General features: G+C 38.9%; 1 long non-coding RNA gene across 1 annotated transcript; it reads left to right on the top strand.

Moving 5' to 3' along the window:
* Window positions 1-1,277: 1,277 nt before the first annotated feature.
* On the top strand, window positions 1,278-5,777 carry LOC122210707. The gene is made up of 3 exons (XR_006198185.1): window positions 1,278-1,346; window positions 4,021-4,166; window positions 5,589-5,777. It is a non-coding gene; the product is annotated as an uncharacterized LOC122210707 (long non-coding RNA).
* The last annotated feature ends 223 nt before the right edge of the window (window positions 5,778-6,000 follow it).

Raw genomic sequence — 6,000 nt, 5'->3', positions numbered from 1 at the left:
GAAGAGTATCAACTATCTTTGGCTGAATATTTTTTTTTAGTGTCTTAAACCTGGTTCCTGGCAAACTAAAACTAATTAACGCTTACTCCTTTCAGTTTCTGTATTTTGATTCTTTAAAATATCAACTTCAATATTGTATTGCTCTATGGTGCAGAAAATAAGCTACTTTAAATATATACTTATATACTTAAGACTTAACACATAGTATGTAATGTCTGATTCTGAATTAAGAAGGTTTTCTCTAAATTCAGCGGTGGAGAAAATTAGCTTCATAAAAATGATTTAGAACTAGATGGAAATGTTTTATTTCCGTGTTTCAAGAAAGAAAATTAATGAGTCTCTGGGATCATTAAACTCTAAATAAAAAGTTCCTCTGCCGAAACATTATTTTTTTTAAAAGAGTGAAAACATCTTTCGAGCCAATAATATGCTATGTAGGTTTGGAAAAAATGACTCATTTGGGGAGTGTGAATGTGACTAAAATATTTAGTGAGCTTCCTTCACTACCTAATATGGACCAGTTCAGACAAGCCTGCATGTTTGCTCAAGTAGATAAGCAGTAGGGAATCTAAACTGTAGCATTTGCAAAATCTCCTTTATTACTAAGTGGTTCCTATGGGATATCTTTCATTCGTTCATGCATTTATTCACTTCACAAAAATCTGAGAGTTGGATCCATCAAAGACAAGGCCTGCCAGCCTGGTGGGAAAGTTAGTCACATCAAGGACCCCACAGTTCAGTCCTGGAGTGAGTGGGGACAGCCAGACACAATCCATGCAGTCCAAAGAAATTTCAAGATAAGTGCTCTCTTAGCTTAGGTTTCTCCAGGACCCAACTCTGAAACAAGGGAAGGTATGTGATTTGGGAGTTGATTCCAGGAAAACACACCCGGAAAGTGGGTATGTTATAATGTTGTGTCTCCCCTGGGATTCCTGGAAGTAAGTGCTGTGGGGACACTGCATGTGGTCCTGGAGTTGGGAAGTCCCCAGCTTATCCCATGGTGACGGCTGGGGACAGCAAATTGGTAGGGTCCCAGCGGTGTGCTCCGTGGACTTTACATAGGTTTCTCACTCTAGGTGAGTACAAGACCCTCCGAATATTTCTTACATGTCCCTTGGTCTCCTCAGAGAAAAACGTCTTACCATTCCTAGCCACTTCGTCTTTCGGTACTATCCCTTCCAATTCTGGTTTAGAAGAAGATGAAAAGCTTGAAGACAGTATTCAATGATCAGTTTTTGCCTCGAATTTTATTTAATCCAATGATTGCTCCGCCAGACATACGGGGATGCTGTCAGGAGCACAAAGGCAGCCTCTGCTTGGGACAGTTGGAGAAGACTTCTTAAAAGGTGAGGCTTAAAACGGATGAGGAGTTTGCAATGTAGGGACGGGAGTAAAGCCATTCCCAGGACAGGAAAGAATGCGTGCAAGGCTCCAGGGTGCCCTAGAAAGAAGAAAATGTGCTTTGTGCCTGGAGTGCTGGGTATAAAGGATGTTAGAAAAGAGGTCTCAGGTTGGATAGAGCCAGACAGCACATTGGAGGATTAGGAAGGACAGCTGCCAAAAACAAATGCTTTCCTCCAAACGTGCTAGTAACACTAAAGATTTCCATAACCCAAAGTCAAGTACAATGACATAATAGAAAGGAAGACAGAGCAAGTTGGGGGGAGTGGGGTAACATAGCCAATCCTTCATTTATCCATAATGGAAATAATAAATACTAAGTAATAATAGAAATAACGAGCAACGAGGAAGAATTTAAAATGGCAACAAAATATGGGATGTACAAGTAAGACAATTAGATGTTACTAAACAGGCTAAAAATGATTGTATCTAGGAGTGGGGCCCAGAATGAGATTAAGAGGCAGTAAGTGGATGAAGAATCATTTGACTTCTAAAATATGGATATGAACATGTGTTAGGTCCATAAAAGTAAGGATAATTTTATTACAACTTCACAGTTCAGTACCTAAATGAATGTAGTTAATCAAGAAACATTATTTGCACGATCCTCTGTAAGATGTGTTCCATTGTTAGCGACTCTCCTGCCAAGAGAACCATTGAATGTTCTGACTGGGGAGCTCTGAAAAACTTTCTTACTTCCTATAAATTTATTAGAATTATGGTCAGTAAAGTCTTATTGCCTGTTAGTGTGTTAAAAGTTGGTTCCATTATCAGTTTAAATAATTTTCCATAAATGCAGTCACTTTGAAGATCAAAAGTCTGCATTAAGAGAACAAAAAAAAAAAATTTCATCATGTTCTCCCTAGAATTCAGAATCTCTTTAAAGCTGTGTTAAATATTAATAGAATTCAAATTTACGAGGTTGAACGCTGAAACTTTGAGGGAGAGAGGCCACTGGAGTATTTTCTTGCTTTTTGGTTTTTACACTGGGAAAACCCAAATGTGAAAGTGTTTTCTGCTAAACAATCATTGGCCAACATCCATTATGTAAAACTGGTTTTCTAACTGCGTAATTTTATTACGCATAGATGAATGATACTAACTCTTTCCCTAGATCCCCTCAAGAGAACCTTTGACTGTCAGGCGACCATCTACAACACCAGACAGGCTTAGCAGAAAGATAACATGAGCCTATGATTCCCTGCTTCAGTTTTGTCAAGAACGTGTCTTTTGACAAATGTGTGGGTGTGCGCCCATGCACGCGGGTCTTTCCTATAACAATAAAGACTGGGAAATAATTGGCGTTTTAAAGTCCTTGTAAAATGGTAGATGCAAACAAAAGACAACTTTTTCCTCCAAGTTCCTGTCAGTGGCATTGTGTCTGTCACTTACTGGACCTTGGCAACTTGATATGCAAAGTGTGTGTACATCCTGGGCTGTCATAAATAATAAATAGCCCATCAATACATTGTTGCAGAGTGTTTATTGCCTTAGATTTAGATGACCACACTAATCACTTACAAAAGAGAATAGTTGCTGAAACTGTTTTTTTTTTTTTCCTGTGGTGTTGGTGGATTTCTATCATAAAAACCTTGATGAACTTTGGTGCATATTTTTATAATGGCTGACCAGAGTTGGTGAAAGCCACATACTGTGGCCATGAGATAATGCAAAGCTAAGTGACCCATATAGAAACGAATTGAGTTCCATACTGTGGCATTGGCCTCATGTGCTAACTAAACACATGACTTAACCTCACTGAACAGCTAGGTCAAAAAACATAGATCATGTTACAAACTCTGGTAGATTAAGAACCCCAAGTGATACATTCTCCCACTACACCTGAATGTCATCATGAAGGGAAAAGAATGAACAAAAAGGATGAGATGAAGGGGTATATTTTGCAATAAAACTAACTGACAATTGAGGCAAGGAAGAGATTTATCAACAATTTCACATCATGAAAATGTGTGTTATAAGAGTTAAGTTTGTCAACTCCTTTTGAGGACTGTTTGTTGGGCAGCACTTTGAAATCCACTCCAGGAATATTGTGTAATAATTTTATAATGGGTACAAGTTACTCTTCACTTAATTTTTTAAATGTCAGCTATCCCTCCCAAAAGTAGACAATTCTTTTGACTCCGTGTGATTTAGTAATATGACATCTGTCGTGGTTTTGAAAATTAACAAACTGCCTGATTTTCCTTAGTCCTGAAATTTGTAACCTTGCCACAAGGTGGCAGTAGGTCTATCTACTACTTCAAGTAATTAACTACCGTCCTTTCTTGAGATCCAATTTCGACCAAGAATTTTGTACAAATTCTTGTTGGTATGTAAATCCAGTGTATAAGTCTACTAATGTTACCAAACATGACAGATACGGAGAGTACAAAAGGCATTTTTATGGTCATGTGCCCCAAGGAGATTTGTGTCTGTCTGTTCTCAGCTGTGCTGGGCCCCCAAGGATGGTCTGACACCAATAACTCTTCAAAGGCATTTCTGACGGGGACAAAGAATAATATAGAAGTCTTTCTGAAATGGGTATAATTTGGTACTCACCTTAATAATCATAAGTTGATCATTCTGAGCAATAAATTACTTACTACATTCTATTCCTAGGTTTTTTGTCTTGACATCAACCCCCTCCAAGGACATGCATTATTCTGTGACTCCTCAGCCTGACCTGCATCCCAGAGATTTCCTCAGAGGGAAAATCTAGTCCATCACATTTGGCATAGTTACTCCTTCAAGAATTGTGGATTGAGGTAAAAATGTTCACTTGTGGAGGGGAGCAGAAAGATAGGGTAGGAAGGACTGTGCAGTAACAAAAATATAAATGTTACAGGGGCGCCTGGGTGGCTAACTTGCTTGAGCGACTGACCCACAATTTTGGCTCAGGTCATGATTCCAGGGTCGTGGGATCAAGCCCCGAGTCAGGCTCTGCACTGAGTGTGCAGCCTGCTTAAGATTCCCTCTCTTGGGGCACCTGGGGGGCTCCGTCGGTTAAGCTTCCGACTGCAGCTCAGGTCACGATCTCGCAGTTCATGAGTTCAAGCCTCGCGTCTGGCTCTGTGCTGACAGCTCAGAGCCTGGAGCCTGCTTCAGATTCTGTGCCTCCCTCTCTCTCTGCCCCTCCCCTGCTTATGCTCTGTCTCTGTCTCTGTCTCTGTCTGTCTCTCTCTCTCTCTCTCTGTGTCAAAAATAAATAAACATTAAAAAAAAAAAAAAAAGATTCTCTTTCTCTCTCTCTCTCTCATCCTCTGACCTGCTCATGCTCTCTCCCTCTCAAAATAAATAAATAAATAAATAAATAAATAAATAAATAAATAAATAAATATTATAGTCCAATAAGAGTGGAAGCAAGCAATTGCTGACTTCTTCTGCATGCCAGATTGTGTGCTAAATGCTTACTGTGTGTTTGTATGTTGCCTTGCTGGGTAAGCCTCAGGCTCCTTACCTCTATGTGAGGATACTGTTACCTGCCTCCTGGGGACATTATATCAACGAGGTGGCTCATATAGACTCAGCAATAGACGCCAAGAGGTTGACTAACTTCATTCAAGTCACAATTCTAGTGAAAATGACAGAACTGGACTTTAAACACAGGCACACCCATTGCAAAGCCTGTGCGTTCAATTTTCTTGCAACACTGTCTTTGGTTTGTATTAAGAAAACACTTTTTGACTTGTTTTCATCATCAAAATATTACTTTTTCTTGATTCATCTGTTGTGTCTCTTTTAGTGAATTTTCTCCAATTAAGTGTTTCTTAACTTTCTGAGGTCACAAATCATTTGAACATCTGATAGAAGTTCTGCACTATTTCCACCCCCAGAACAAATGTCAAGACAATCTTGCACATAACTTCAGGAAGGTTATATGCCCCCAAAATTCTTTCATGAAACCTGTTACTTAAATATCTTATTTTTAAAATCATTTTCCAGTGTTCAGTTGGTGCCTGTTACACTAAATGTGTGTGTTCCCTCCACAATGTATATAGTGAATCCTTAACCCCAAGTATGGTTGTATTTATAGATGGAACCTCTAAGAAAGTAATGAAGGAAAAATGAGGTCATAAGGGCAGGGGCCCAGATCTGATAGGATTAGTGTTTTTGTAAGAAGAGATATCAGAAAGCTTGACATGCTCTCTCCCTCCCTCTCTCTCTCTCTCTCTCTCTCTGCATGCAAGCACCAAGAGAAGGCCGTGTGAGGACATGAAGGCAGCCATCTGAACACCAGGTGGAAAATCCTCACCAAAAACCAAGTTGGCCAGAACATTCATTAGACTTCTAAAATTGTGAGAAAACAAATTTTTGTTGTTGACGCTACCCAGCCAGTTGGTATTTTGCTATGAAAGCCCAAGGTAACTACAAGGGCACCCCCCATAAGAAGTGTATCAAACCCACAACTATTCAAAAACTTTCATGGATGTTCATGTTTACATCTTAAGTTTTAAATTTTAATTTTTTAATAAATGCTCACTTATAGAAAATTGAAATATACAGAAAAACAAAACTAAATTAGCAATTAGTTTTTTCTTTCTACAGATTAAAGGTAACTACTATTAAAATTTTAGTATGCTTTCTAAAATACAGTTTTGA

This window comes from Panthera leo, chromosome F2, assembly GCF_018350215.1.
Source record: "Panthera leo isolate Ple1 chromosome F2, P.leo_Ple1_pat1.1, whole genome shotgun sequence".
NCBI classification, from domain to species: Eukaryota; Metazoa; Chordata; class Mammalia; order Carnivora; family Felidae; genus Panthera; species Panthera leo.
This window is presented reverse-complemented; position numbering and strand designations above follow the sequence as displayed.